The sequence below is a fragment of the Amblyomma americanum genome, chromosome 8 (assembly GCF_052857255.1).
Source record: "Amblyomma americanum isolate KBUSLIRL-KWMA chromosome 8, ASM5285725v1, whole genome shotgun sequence".
NCBI classification, from domain to species: domain Eukaryota; kingdom Metazoa; phylum Arthropoda; class Arachnida; order Ixodida; family Ixodidae; genus Amblyomma; species Amblyomma americanum.
The window spans coordinates 57,479,669-57,495,479 of record NC_135504.1 but is presented as its reverse complement, the minus strand read 5'-3'; the positions used below and the strand labels follow the sequence as shown (position 1 = coordinate 57,495,479).

General features: G+C 48.0%; 1 protein-coding gene across 3 annotated transcripts in view; it reads right to left on the bottom strand.

Moving 5' to 3' along the window:
• The window catches only part of LOC144101715 (uncharacterized), a 77,080-nt gene that overhangs the window by 60,432 nt on the left and 837 nt on the right, over window positions 1-15,811 (bottom strand). The gene's annotated exons all lie outside the window — the stretch shown is intronic.

Genomic DNA, 15,811 nt, shown 5'->3' with positions numbered 1-15,811 from the left:
AATTGGCCTTCAGGGGAAATTAGGCAGGCCCATCGGTCCAAAATTTTTAAGTCAGTATCTCCCTAACAGAACGCCAGAAAGTATTGCTCACCAGCTTGGAACCTGGAGGTACGAGAGGATTGCTCAAGAGGTTCTCACGGGCTTTACAAGTACCATCAATTATTTAACAAGGCCCCAATACTCTTACTGGACGAGCTCAGCAGAAGCCATGTTGATGGCCGGAAAATCTGATTAGCTGAGATTCACGAACAATATGAACCCCACTTCAAGAACGAATCTCCGGAGGTCCCATGTGTAGGGATAGAACATGGAGTGTGGCCATCGGAGGCCCCACTCTTTATCTCTGGTGAGGTGCTTTCCTGCTACCAGGAAATGCGCGAAAATACTGCTCCCGGACCGGACGGCCAAACAGTGGCGCAGCTAGGTAAGATCCCCATTGACGTCATCCCTTTAGTCATGAATAACTTTCTTTGAGTACATTGTCTACCCGAGGACCTCCGCATTTCCAGAACAGTTTTTTTACTAAAGCGTGACATCCCAGCTTCGGCGGCAGATTCCAGGCCCATAACAATTAGCTCCGTCTGGGTTCGACTTTTTTCTTGGCTTTTATTAGCCCGTTTCACTTCTTCATGTTGATTTCATCCCCCGCAGAGCGGGTTTTCTGATGACCGCTCCGGACAGTAAAACCTGCTCCTGCTACAGCGTCTTATGAAATGGAGCAAGACAAACATAAAAAGACTTCTATGCCGCCTCACTTGATCTCCGCAAAGCGTTCGACAGCGTAAGTCACCAGGCGTTATTTTCAGCACTGCAGGAGGGGGGCGCGTGCCCGACATACCTTTAGGTTGTAAAAGACATGTATTCAATGCAGAGGACCACATTTTCACACGCGGGGGTCACGGACGGATCCGTGTGTTCATGCAGCGGGGATCAATCAGGGGGACCCTTCGTCTCCCTTCCTATTCAATCTGGCGCTTGATCCGCTGCTGCATGAGGTGAACGGATCCGGTCTGGGGCTCCACATAACGGATACTAGCATGGCTTCATTAGCTTATGCTGACGACATCGTACTTGTCGCCAGTAGCCTCGCCGAGCTACGGCGAAACTTGGATGTTTCAGTTGGGTACTTCGCTAAGCAGGGCCTTAAGCTGAATCCAGCCAGGAATCAGTGTTTCGGGTGGCGTTACAATGCCAGCTACGATTACGGCTGAAATGGTTTAAGTACCGCATTCCCGAGCTCCGGCTCGAGGGCGCGGTGCTGAAAACTAAGGATCGTAATGAGCCTATCCGCTATCCGGGCGTCGATGTTTTTGTAAACAAGCCACCCTGGGTTTCAACTGACGTCATTAATCACCAATTGCCAGTTTTGAAGTCCGCACGGTTGAAACCATTTCAAAAACTTTGCTGTCTCACCAGTGTTCTGGTTCCAAGATTGTTTTATGCAACATCCAGCATTCTCGCTGCAAAGGCGTCCGGGACATATCTGGATCACCACACCCGCATCGAGGCCAAAAGGCTACTGTACTTGCCACTGTCTTTTTCGAACACCATGCTTCCTCTTCAATATAAACAGGGGGGGTTGCGTGTTACACCTCGCCTGATTAGGACCAGAGGGACAGCTAAAAGCATTTGCCAGGTTGCAGCGGTTGGGGTCAGAACAGGTAGACACCGCTGTGGAAGTGTGCCTAAGTGACGAAAGGGTGACCATCCATACCAACACCTGGACGTCCCACACGGTGTCTTAGATATTGCAGATGTCAACAAGGCCTTGAATACCTCTAGACGGTCTACACTAAAATATTGGCAGTACCGCTTAATTAATAAGGACTTGGGTTCTTTTAGGAGAGAGCCACTTGGAACTCAAGCCGGGTTCAAAATTCTTAGAAGACTGGGACAAGATAAAAGCATTGAGACTGAGGGCAAATCTTCAAGCAATCATCTGATCCATTAACCAGGTTGTGCAGACGCTGCAAGTTTCGACCGGAAAATGCAGCCCAGATTGTCGGCAAACGTACTTCTGTCCATCTCCCCAGAATTGCTCGCCACAATTTCATCTTCTCCGAATGTGTAAATGTGCCGAATGAGCAGCCCCATTGTACGTATATTCTAGATGTGGCAGTCACTTGGGATTACGACACCGAGACATTGGCGCTGCAAACACAAGTGAGACAAGTTTAGGACCCTTCCAGAGGTTGTAGCTAGACCGAACAAGCGCTGCAAGGTCCTAGGCCTCTCGTTTAGTGCGCGTGGGCTCCTTTGTGCTGGTATTAGGAGGGCAGCAAAGGAAATTGGGTTGTCGAACAGGGATTTAATTTGGTTAACTACTCGTGCCATCCTTGGCACATTAATTGTCCTCAGCAGGTTGGCGCGATTGGTTTAACTTTGCTGTCTCTCTACCTAGCTCATTTCTTTCTAAGGTCATGTGGTTGATTTTTAGTTTTTGCCTTTTATTTCTCCTTCCTCACAGTCACCTCTTTTTTCTAGAAAAGTTTATGCACTTCTCCCGCCTCTTTTATTTGTTTGTTTGTCTGTACCTCTCACTTTCTTTTTAAGTGACATTTGCCACAATTTGAACTAATTTCCGAGCAAACTGCTCCAGTGGGGTAACCTGTACCTATTCCCATGACTAGGCGTGAAAGAAATGATGCATTGTGTTCAGAAGCCGACCCCTCCGACGTGGTCCAACCTCATTTTTTCCAAAGTTTGAGACCACTTCCTTCGAAAACTCCTGCCAAGGACAAATGACGTGCCCCATTCTGTGAATTCGATTCAATACTGTAGTTCAGGAACTATTGTTGGAAATAAAGAGTTTTAGCCAAATGCCTCGCATGAATGATTAGTGATGATTAGTGAATGATTAGTGATGCGCATGAATGGATTAACGGGACTCCCACTCTCTCTATTTACTATGTCCAGCGAAACCACATCCAACGGAACGGGCTTGTCAAAATCGGCGGGGAAAGGAGACCCTGGAGAGGATGAATCAATGAAACGCATAGGAGCAAGGAGGCCAGAAAAAAATTATAGAAAGAAATGTTGCACATAATTTGTCGAAGGAGGACCGACCGGTTACTGCAATTGCTTCACTTGACCAAAGAGAGTGAGAAAGGGCAGAGAAGAAGGTTCCTAGTAGCGCGTCAGCAGGACCAGATGGTATTCCGATCATGTTAATACAGAATATAGGACCAATATCCAAGCAAAAATCAATACAGGTAGTGAATAAAATGATAATGGATGGCAAAGTCCCCGATGAATGGCGATTAAGTAGAATGAACATGATATATAAGGGAAAGCGGGACAAAGCTGGCGTAACTACGGTCCCATAACAGCGACATCTGGTTTACAGGGTAGTGATGCAGATTATAAAAGAGACTGCAGGCTTGGGTGGAGAACGAGGGCGTGCTAGGGGAGCTACAAAATGGGTTCCGGAAACAAAAGAGGTTGGAGGACAATCTGTTTCACTTCCCGCGGTCTATAGAGATTGCTGAAAAGGAACATAGGGCGACGAGGCGCGCCCCCGAGCCGACAGGAGGCTTGTAATGGCGCCGTAATCACGTGATCAAAGATGGGAGCCTCCCATGATACGGGGCGCTGTAAAGGGTCTATAATATCGTGATCATCATCACGCTAACACTTGCTTCAAATAAAAATTGCGGAAGGCACTTAGGACTTACGTGCTGTGAATGCTAAAGTATTTGTGTGTCATAGTGGGCTAATAGTTATCTACATTTGTTCCTTAGTGCCATTTCGTAACTAGTACTAATGTCTGAAAGGCCTTTCTGGTAACCGCCTTTAGGTCAAAGGCGTTAGGATGAAAGTTTTTTGAAAAAAGATCACACGGCATACGCGGACACAGGAAGCGGCGCTTTAACCAAGCTACCACGCCACTTCCCCATTAGCTGGCGTCACTTCGTCTGACGACGTCACTTCCGGTCTTTGAGACTATGGGGACATCACACTTTCTGACCACTTTTGCGGTCAACGACGACAACGCTGGGTTTCGCATGCTGATGAGTCATACAAGGCTTTCGGCTTGAAAAACAGAATGTGCGTCTCTAGGAGTATTTTAAGGTGGAACATAAAAAACGTAGATGAAACAGAAACAGAAACAACGCAACAGAAACACTAAGTGCTATACAGGTCAGGCTTCTCCGGAAGACGCTGTTGTGAGCTATGAGACTTAAACTTGCATAGTTCGCGGTCACATCCGCTAGTAACCGGATAGAAAACGGGGAACTATTGAGAAACAGAAATATTCATATTTCCTAGCGATAGCTACATTACGGTAGCATTTCGAGCCTTCATCGTGGCGGTGGCGGCGCTGCCACCCTGTGCTGTTTTCATTGACGCAGTATATAGAGATTGCTGAAAAGGAACACAGGCTCCTATGGCTAGCATTTCTGGATATTAGGGGAGCCTACGGCAACGTTATTCAAGAGTATCTGTGGGACATACTGGGCACATTGGATGTGGAAGATCGAGTAATTAATGTTTTAAAAGATATATATAAAAATACCAGAGTGCTTATAAAATGGGAGAAAAATGTATCAGAGCCTGTAGAGATACAGCGGGGGCTTAGGCAAAGATGTCCTCTTGTCTCCTTTGTTGTTCATGTATCTGCAAGGGTTGGAGACCAAGCTACAGAGGAGCGGACTAGGCTTCAACCTTTATTTTTTAAAGCAAGGAGAATGAATTAAACAGTCATTACCGGGACTAATATACGCCGATGATATAGTGCTAATGGCTGACAACAAGGAAGATTTACAGAAATTGCTAGACATATGTGGTACAGAGGGAGATAGATTAGGTTTCAAGTTTAGTAAGGAAAAATCTGCAGTCATGATATTTAAAGATGAGGTCAGCGAGCATAGACTACAGCAGTTCACGCTAGAAGTAGTGGAAGAGTACAAGTATCTTGGGGTGTGGATAAATAACGGTGCTGAGTATCTGACAGAGCATGAAAAATATGTAATGAATAAAACTAGTTGGAATGCAGCTGTCATGAAAAATAGGGTACTGTGGAATTACAATACGTATGAAGTGGTAAGAGGGATCTGGAAAGGGGTGATGGTTCCTAACCTGACTTTCGGCAATGCTGTCCTGTGCATGAGACCAGATGTTCAAGCAAGGTTAGAAAGTAAACAACGCGGCGTAGGGACAATAAGTATGGTGGGGTAGCCAGAAAAAGAATGTAAACCAATAGGCCCCTGCCTGTGCCACTAAGTTAACAGGCTTAACCCAATGTAAGATAAATGATGAGGGATTGCTCCAATTAAGAATTTTGCATTGCAGAAAAAGAAAGAAACAAGAAAAGAAAAAAAGAAGAAAAAAAGGGGTTCTATCCAGCTCCACCGCCGCCACGGGAACGAGCCAGGCAACCAGCGGATTAGACAGACAGACAGACAAAAAGTATGGTGGGGCAGCCAGAAAAAGAATGTAAACCAATAGGCCCCTGCCTGTGCCACAGACAGACAAACTTTATTGAGCAAGTGAGTTTTAGACCCAGCTGGGTCCCTGCGCGGTCCCGCACTGCATCAACTAGGTCATGCCGGGACATGACGTCGGCGTAGGGAGGCTAGCTTTGGGAGCACATGGCAATAGACCAAATCAGGGGGTACATGGTGGTATGGGATGGGCGTCGTTCGAGAGCGGAGAAGCTAGCAGTGAGATAGCTTTTGAGGAGCGATTGAGAAAAATGTGGGAAAAGAAGTGGGCTAGGAAAGTTGTTGACACGAAATGGAGGTAGCGAACTAGAAAATTGGCAAGCAAATATCTGGACCATAGTATGGGGGGCAAATCAGCAATAATCGACTAAGAAAAAGGTTAAGAAATAGAGACAGCTCTGTGGAAAACAGGGATGCTGAAGAAATCGGCACTGGGAACATAAAGGATTTATAAGCAGAAAATTGCCGAAGAAAATATCTATAATAATTGTAGGGGAAGCTCACTGTTGTTTGAGGCCAGGATGAGAGTTTTGCTGACTAAGACATATAGAGGTACCACGAGATAGACACATCGTCGTTGCGGGCGGAGAGGAGGAGGAAAGGGCTTGAACAATTGATAGTTTTCTGTAAAGGGATCCACACTACAGTGAAAACCAGCGGGCTTATCCATAGAATTGGGGTTTAAGGACTGTGAAGAGAAAGTAGGTTTTAAGCGGGTAGAAGTAACCAAGTGAAGGTTACCTGATTGGTGGCTAAAATCAAGACAACAGTAAAATTTCATAAGTCATGGCTAGGTGGCTTGAGACACCGCCCGACTCAAAGGGTTCCGCCTTATCCATCCATCCATGCGCACGTGGTGAATGTATGCGCCTTCATCAAGAGAAACCAAGCGATCTGGTGCGTCAGCGTTGTTGACTCGGACTGAGCGGAATAAGTGGCAGGTGTCTCGACAAGTTACTCAGGTTTCAAAAGCATTTCTGATGTCTCCGCAGCCTTGGATCTTTCCCCGCAGAGAAAATATCTGTCGAATAACAAGGCTGTGGTCATCTGCTGAATAACAAGCCTGCTGCACCTAACCTTACGGCCCGAAATGCGAATAAATGTTCTACAGGGAATCTGAAACCAAATAGACACTACGCCTTCTCACAAACGGTTTCGTATACGATCCACCGTGTTAAAGATTGGGTTTTCTGCTGAATGCTCTTTGTTATATGCGGTGTTTAACCTAAGATTTTGCGCAATTTGCAAGAATATATGTTTTGAGTTACGAAGAGATGGAACTCACTAACCGAAATCGGAATACACACTGCTTGCAAAATATTCAAGAATATTTTAAAGAAATCTATTTGACGCGGCCACATCGCTCTCGCATTCATCAGTCTGTCCGGTCCCGGTCACCACGGATGGATGGAGAGGGAAATTTTGCTTCGAAATACCAGCAGCATTCTCTACATACAATTCTGAAAAGCTTGCTAGTTTGAAGACACTTCTATAACGCAGCGGTTAAGTGCCTCGTAAATATCAAAAGTTGCTATGATAGGAAGCAAGTTCCAACATCTTACCCTAAAGTGCAGTAACAACGAAGTTTCCGCCTGTGATTTCTTCACCCATCAATCTATTTGGGGACGACTGCGCCTTCTATTGGCGCATCTCCAATAACACCGAAAAGGAAAAGTTACAAAACGGCCCCAGCCGCCTTCAAGAAGGGTGCACCGACTAGCTCATGCAGCTTAATACTTCGAACTATAAATGCATGCACATCTCGCGCAAACCCTGGATAAACAATAACACTCGTACAGGCACACCGAAATTCAAATATTGAGCATAGCTAACGAATATAGCTTACAGTATGAAAAATATAGAATTTAATGGTGGTGTTCACTTCTAGGTTGCATTTCGAGATGCTTTTGAGCCAACTCATTGTTTAAATCGTTGTGTGGAAAAACATCTTCCTGCCCGGAAGCAGTTTTTACCTGCCCGCAAAAAAAAAGTTGCCGCTCCAATGACGTGCGTTACCCTTAAATTGGATTGCGAGATGCTTTCTAAAGAAATGAGGCATTTTAAAAGAATACTCGCTTTACAAAGCTCTTCCTGAATGGCACTACATCGTATCTGTGAAGGCACTCCAAAGTACCCGTAGTGCCATGGAGCATTGCTCGAACCCATGAGCTACCGCGGCACACCATTAAAGAGAATATGCAATGAACTCAAAGTCGCATGTAAATGTTTCCAACGCTTATAAAGGATGATTACAGAGCGTTCGCACCAAGTTTAAGTCCTCGGAATTCGCGGAGGGATTATGTACTCGTAGTGATTTTGAGACTGCTCATGCAAGAGACGCCACGAATTTAGTGACGTGAGTAGGCCACTACACGCTGCCATTCGCTGGAGCCACTGCTGCGACGACTCCAGAGGCACACTTCCGGTAGCCGTGAAAGTCGTCTGCCTGTGTTGCTGCGCGAACCCCTCGGGCAAGCGCGAGCTAGCCGTGTCCACTATTGCCGACAACCACCGACGAGAAGGAAAACGCGCGCGAGAAAGCCAGGATGGCTAAGACCCACGCTTGGGGTAACGGTGTTCAACAACCTGAAGCAGCGAATAGAAGGTCAGTATAATGTGTAGCAACAATAGAGGGGTTTTGATGCATCCATGAGCGGGGCAACGCGAGGCGCAGTCCCCGAACTGCTTTCATTATTTTTTTTTGCCCTGCTTATACGAGTTGAAGGGGGAGAGGGGGAGAATCATCGTTAATCGCGAATATCTTGTGTTTTATTCAAGCTAGCCCAACAAACTGGACGCTGAAGCTTCGCCTTTAAGAGTGGAACGCGACAGAGTGTTGCAGCACTGCCAGGGGGTGCACGGAACGCCATCGCCCGTTCTGCGCTACGCCTTGTCCGTTAGACAAATCGCTCTGCTACGTACGGTGAAACGGACGCGCGGAGCAGCAAACAACGTAGAAGCGCTGCCAGGCGTCCTGCCGAAACGCGCGGGACTTAAGTTGCAGTCGTAGTTCGCCGGCACATCGCTTTCGACAAACCCGATGCCACGAACGCCAGCATAGCTTCCGCGCCGAACGAACGGGCAGCAAGCAGCAAGCTTCGTGGCGAACACGACTTGGATGTGCGCTGCGTGGTTCGCCGCTCACCGCGCGATCCCTGCGTGCCCGCACGGCCCCACTGCGCCCTAACGAGACGAGCGGGAGGGGCTGCCGTCGCGTGCTACCTGTTGGGGCAGTGCCTTACATTGCGATGACGAGGATTTTTCGCTCGCGGTCAACACCGCCGACGACGCCGGATTTTCTGCTTCAGACATTCTCTTTGATCCAGACATTAAGATTAGTTTGAAGACCTCAAATATCGAACAGAACTGCCGGAGATAAGCAGCGCATAGCGAAAGGCTGCAGCCCATAGGCGACAATGTAGCTAGCGCTGCGACGTTTCTACCGCTGTGAGCCTAACTTTTGGGCCGAAGGGTACGTATACGTTGCAAAAGAACCAGATCAAGTGTGAGAACATTACTTCATGATGCTATGAAGCGCTGCTAATCTACCGGGTTAAAAAATACGGGTCGAAAGCATAGCGGTCCAAGGTGTAATCAGTAGTGCGTGTGCTGCCCGGTTGCAGTTAGCAGGATTCAAAGAAACCAGCGTTTATAATGCATTCAACTCTTTTCACTAGAAAAGTATGCCATATATTCATTTGGACATCATGTGCTTTTTCTTCGCACACTTTCAATGCAATGCAGGGAGGACGAGCAATATGTATGGAACGTTCGTTCAAGCAGCCGCACCTCTGTGCACGTATGGGGAGCACTAAGCCACGTCGGCCCCGGACCACTTTACCGATAGGATGGCGTCCGAGGCATGCATGGCTAACTTGGAGACTTTTCGTGCCATATGTGCTTGATGGCCCTTTCCCTGACGTACTTTACTGGCTGCAGCCGGGTGGCGCACCGACACACACAGCCAGGCGTGTCCAGGAGCTATTAGACAGCCTAGCAATCATGAGGATGGACTGGCCAGCAAGAAGCCCCGACCACAACATAACAGGAAACGTGTGGGGTATCATGAAAAACAAGTGGGGACCAAATTTGGGAAGCCGTAACGGAAGAGTGGGAACGACTGCGGCTTTTTCCTGATTTCGTAGATTCGTTGTACGATTCGATTCCAAAGAGAATCCGCTCCGCGAAAGAACGGCGAGGAGGTCCCATCTTTTACTGATGTCTTTTTTTGGGGCAGAAAGGATCGCCAAATTTTAATTACATTCATTATTGTTCTTTTGTATGTTGGTTTCTTTTGCGTGTATTAAGTTTGTACTTCGGTGTTTTATTTTTACATCTCTAGTAAACAATTATTTCACTCGAATGCAATAAACCATTGCAAAATCACAATTTTAGGAAGGAAAACCTCCACCTGTTGCTTCTATTTATTTCCATCCTACAGCCAATCCCCAATGTGGCATGGTAGGCAGCCATCAACCTGCGAGCCGAAAAGGTTTTTCTCCTCGGAAATTCATAAGCCTCACAAAAGAGTAACGCAATGCAATAACACTCACTGCGACATCCTTATTTTTTAACATCTGTTCACGCTTGAAAATACAGTCTAAATAAGTGCACAACCACATGCTGAATTGGTTATGATATCATGTGTCGCAGTTTGAAAGCTGTTAACCAAATGCAGAATTTTTTTCTCACTTCGTACAAACGAATCGTTATCAGACTGTTTCAGGGAAGCATGTTTCCGGCGGTATCGCATCTCTCGAACGCGTCGCGCACCGCCAGCATTCTAGCCGTGTCACGTTCGCAGCTCAGCTGGCAGTGCTCGTCCGGTGATAAAAAGCCGGTGCTCGCGACCCGCAATTCACACAGGCCTGCATCTCTGCCGCCCGCGAGTGCCGCAGCGTCGACGCGCGTGGCGCTATCGGCCAGCACATTTCGAACACGGTGATTGTCGCTAGGCGTCGCAGGCGCAGTGCAGTGGAGCCTTCGGGCCACTCTATACAAGTGTGATCGTGAGCAATACGAGGAGGAACACAGGAGCGCGTGCCCGATAGCCTCGTACCCTACAGGCAGCGCAATGCGGCGGCCGCTGTACGAAACAAAGGGGAAAGGGCGCCGTAGTTCCGCTAAATCCTGGCACTCCCGTCTCGCTAACGTTGCTGCGAAACGGCAGCTGATTGCGCGTCGACCGCTGATGGGGATGATAAGACGATTATGGCACCCAGAGCGTGGCAATGTGTCGCCTGCAGTTATGCGCACAATGCCGCTGTTAACATTTTTTTGCTCCTTTTTGTGTGTGTGGAGCTGAGTGGTGTGACCCGATTCTTAGGTATTGGCAAGCGTACTGCAACGAATATGTTCTGGTCAAGGTTTGAAATGGCCTATCGTATGGCCAGTCACACCTTACCCAGAAACGTTCGATTCAATCATGAACAAGAAATAAAACGCTACGCTAAAAGGTTACTCTCAGCGGAACATTGCTGCCTTGACAGGCTGCCAGTTGAAGACTGAACAGGATAGTGCAAGCGTGCCGAGATGAAGAAGGCATTAAGGATGCGCCGCACAAAAGGCGACCCCGTGCCACGTCGATAGATCAAGGCATACTGATTGTTGCTGCCGTGAACGAGAAGCCGTTTCAGAGTGCGAAGGACGTGCGCAGTACGCTCGGCCTGGAGCATACAAGCGACAGCACGGTACGGCGAAGGCTAAGGGAAGCCCCACTCAGAAGTCGCATCGCCGCTCAGAAGCGCCTTCTCACAGTTGCCAACAAAACTGCTGGTCTGAAGTTCGCTGTCTATCCCAGTAGCTGGGGAGTGGAGGGCTGGAAATATGTGAACTTCTCCGACGAATCTACTTTCTCGACTCGCTGGGACCAGCAGAAGAAAGTATGGCACTTCTGTCCTCCGAACATCAAGGAGGTGGCCGCAAGTGGACGCACGTCAGTAAACGTATGGGCGGATATTTCGTGTGACGGCCTAAGTCCCATTGTAAGAATCCCTGGGAGATTTATGAGTGCTGCATATTGCACATTGCTGGAGCACGAGACGACCCCGTATGCACTTAATGGTCCACACCCGGATGGGCATTATCTATTCCAACATGACTTGTCTCACATTCACACCGCAAAGGTCGTGTCACGTCTTTTAGACGAACTAGGGGTAAGGAGCCTGGAGTAGTGTGCGAAAGGTGCGGACATGAATATCAGAGCACGTTTGGGCCCGTATGACGGATAAGCTTTCAAGGCTCTCCTCGGACTTGGCAACCGCCGATGAACTGTGGGAAGCTATACAACACGAGTGGCAACATATTCAAGATAATACAGCCTTCATCCAGGCTATCTACGGATCTTTTCCAGAACGAATGGTGGCCGTCATTCAAGCCGGCGGAGCGATGACGCGCTATTAACTCGCCAAACGTGCAAGAAAAGCTCAAGTTAGTACTAATATGTTGGGGTACTACTTTGTGTGCACACAAATTTTGTTACCATTCGGCGAGCGTCCAATAAAAGATTTCAACGCACTGCTGCATGCAATTTTACTCCGTTCACAAAATCAGGATGCAGCAAAACACGTATCAGAAAACTGATTTTTCTTGGGCGTGAGCGCTATTACAGGCGCTATAGTATCGGGGCGGTATCACTGCCATACGTCCGGCGCATATCATAGGAATAGACAGCGAGAAGCATTTTGGGCAGAACTGCAGGCCACGCTCTGCATGTGATAATCGCCTTATCATCGCTAGCAGCCGTCGACACGCAATCAGCTGCCGTTACGCCGCAACGTTAGCGAGACGGGAGTGCCAGGAGTGAGCGGAACCGCGGCGCCCTTTCCACTTTGTTTCGTACAACCGCCGCATTTCGCTGCCTGTAGGGTACGAGGCTATCGGGCACGCGCTCCTGTGTTCCTGCTCATATTGCTCACAATAGTACTATCGCGCTCAGTATGAGCTACACCGCGCGAGCGCGTGGCCGAGCGCTCGGCACGGTTGTACAGTGGCGACGATGGCGCCGTTTTTTCGAACTATCTGGAGAGGGTGTAGCTGTTCCAGCCATCTCGCATCACCTCCACTTGCTCACTTCCCCCTTCCCCCTCGTTTATTCTTGTTTTAACATCAGTTTCGAAAATGATAACTGTAGCCGTCCGTCGACGCCCAAACTTCGTGATCGGGGCCCTCTCGGTCCGCCCAATCGCTCTTGTCTGGTTGGCCGCTTTTCGTTTCATCATTTTACTGAACAAGGAAATGTGGACGGAAGCGCCGCAGACTAATACGCTGGAAAGTGGCTGTTTGTAGAGCCGAGAATAAACAGCAATACGTTTGTCAGCTCGCAAGATGTCCCGGGTGCCCAACAGTGAGCGATTGCGGATAGTTGAACTGTCCTTAAAGCAGTATACCCAACGTCAAATAGCGGATATGACTGGAAGGTCAAATAAGACAACCGCATCATCCAGGCTTATAGGGATGAAGGCCGCATCGGCGACGCTTCACATAGACGGCACCCTCGAGCAACGACTGCCGCTCAGGACAAGAGCATTCTCAAAGCCGCGCGGGCGAGCCCCTTCAGCATGGCCAAGGAGATAGGTGCTGCTGCTGGTGTGTCGGCGAGTGTGTCTACAGTCAAACGCAGCCTGGCGGAAGGAGGTCTGAGGAGCCATCCGGCGGCTCAGAAGTCGCTCCTGACAGATGCGAACAAGACGGCGCGACTTAAATTCGCATGTGAACACGACGACTGGACCACCGACGACTGGAAAACGGTAATATTTTCCGACGAATCAACGTTCACAACACGCTGGGACCAAAAACAAAGAGTTTGGCGCCCTGTCTATACCCGCCACGAACCCCGTTACGTCCAGGAAGTGGCATCAAGTGGCCGCACTACGGTCAATGTGTAGGGAGCTGTGTCCCGAGATGGACTTGGTGTCCTATATCGTATTGACGGACACCTGACATCGGCAAGCTATTGTGACATACTTGATTATGTCATGATTCCCTACGCGTTGGATGGCCCTTTTCCTGAAGGAGATTTCCTCTTCCAGCATGATCTCTCACCTGTGCACACCGCAAAATTTGTCGAGGAACTCCTTAACGAGCGAGGAGTGCGATGTCTACGGTGGGTGCCCAAAGAAGCCGACCTTAACATCATGGAAAATGTATGAAGGATGGAAGCCGGGCTCTGCAAAAGAGGACTGCACCGATCATCCGCTGATGAGCTATGGAACGCGGTAGAAGAGAATTGGATGCGCATCAAAAATGAAGCAGATTTTATGGAGAATCTGTACGCGTCGCTTCCGTCGAGGATGCAGGAAGTGGTCGCCGTTCAAAGGGCGATGACACGATACTAAATAGTGACGACCACTTTTTTTTTCCTTCCTGGGTGTTCGTGGTTTTGTAGTTTCTGATTTCATTTTCAAAGTGCAGTTCTCGGCGCCAACAGCTATCTGTATTGAATTTGCTACATCCCTTTACGTGCGCGTTGCAGTTCTCGTCTACTTCCTTGTAATCAAATATTTATTTACAATTTGTTAGCTTTTATTTTGGTGCACATCTCGTGCTTTTCTTCCTAATTCTATTGTGATACTAAAGGAATGGTAGGCAGTATTCGTATTGTATAATACATTTACTTTAGGGAGAATTTTTATTTTATGGTAGTTTGCTTTCTATTTCAATGAAGAAATAGTACAGTTGTCAATATTATTTGATAACTTCTTTAACTACCCCATCTCTGACTGTTGCTTAAATTCTTAGTCGCACAAAAATAAAAGAAACAAAAACTGACGCAGCTTCGGAGTTCACTCAAATACCAAAAATCTATTTTAATGAGAGAGCCTTATTTCCCTAATTGTCAACCGAAGCTGTCAGCATCAGTGGGGTAGTCCAGGAAACCTGCTCCCCGAAAATTGCCGTGATGTCCACGGTTATTGGTCATAAGGCATAAGAGGCAGTACACACACGTGATTACTACTGAACCAATTTAACCTCCTGATACACCTGCTATTCCACAATAATCGACTTCTTAATTCAACTCAGGCTTTCGTATTCACGGCAAGCAAGCTGTCCTAGTGCCGTCCAAAACTTGTTCATTCAGACTGAATATATCTCTCAGTGAACACACCGCCCTTCGGAACGCCAATTAAGTACCATAATAAAAAATTCCATGCAGATCTTGCGATCACGTTTCTTGGAAACGTCTTTCCTGGTGCTACTTCTGCATGACCCGACTGGACTAATGTATTCTCGTAATGTGTGTAATGATGGGCAAAATCGGGGTTCAGGCCTTAGTTATAGAGCACTGTAAAATTTCGACATCATTCAACACACCTTAAGAAGGCGCGGTGTGTTCTGGAGCAATTGCACATGAGGGAAGTTTGTGAAGGCGACCCGACGCGTGGTCCCAGTAGTTGCCGTAAGTGAACAAAGTAGGCTGCTATGGCCAAATGCGAAATGTTGCTACAAAAGAGAATGGCGGTGGTAGCAATGGCAACGCTTTGTCGCATTAGTACGCGGACCATGCAAACGCTCTGTTGAAAACACTGCGTTGCCCACGTCGCGGCTGCTTCCGCCCTTACGCTGGACGCTAACATGCTCTGTCAGTGCTGATATCATGTCTAAACGCAAAGCCATTCGCGGATGATGGAAGCACTCAGTCTGTGATAACCAACTTCCGCATGCAGTGCCTCGTCGATGGAAAAGGCGCTGCATAAACTTGAAGTTTCTTCCCCAGTGAAAACAAAGCGAACAAGAAAAAAATGATGTGCCCTTCAGATAAACGGGGCCAAGGGGTTACAGCGCGCTTGCTGGAACAGCTACACCCTCTCCAGATAGTTCGAAAAAACGGCGCGATCGACGCCACTGTACAACCGTGCCGAGCGCTCGGCCATGCGCTCGAGCGGTGTAGCTCATACTGAGCGCGATAGTACAAGGCCTCGTGACGCACCTAGCTGTTATCTGTGCAGGTCAGGGACGTAGGACAGGCTAATGAGGCCTTAGTTGGGAGTCACCGCTTGTGCTATATGCTCTTTCTACGTCCGTCGTAATTTTGCGCCGTTTTTTCCACGATGCTCGACCAACTAGCTCAAATGTCGGTATTACTCAGGAGTTGAGTAGGTCTACACTTCTACACAATGTCGTTACCCTACTGACCCCAATCAACAGGCTCATAACATCGAGCGGCAGCCTAACAGTGGAGCGAAATAGCGTGTCCAACAAAGCGCAACCAAATGCCAACGTCAGTAATGGGTATTATGAAATATGGAAGAGTCAACCGTGGCATTACCTTGTCGTTAACTAGACCGCCTACGAAAGTGACCAAAAACCGGCGATAGCGTGTGCTTGCGTCTTTTAGGCGACAGCGCGCATACGGCTCGGTGGTCGGA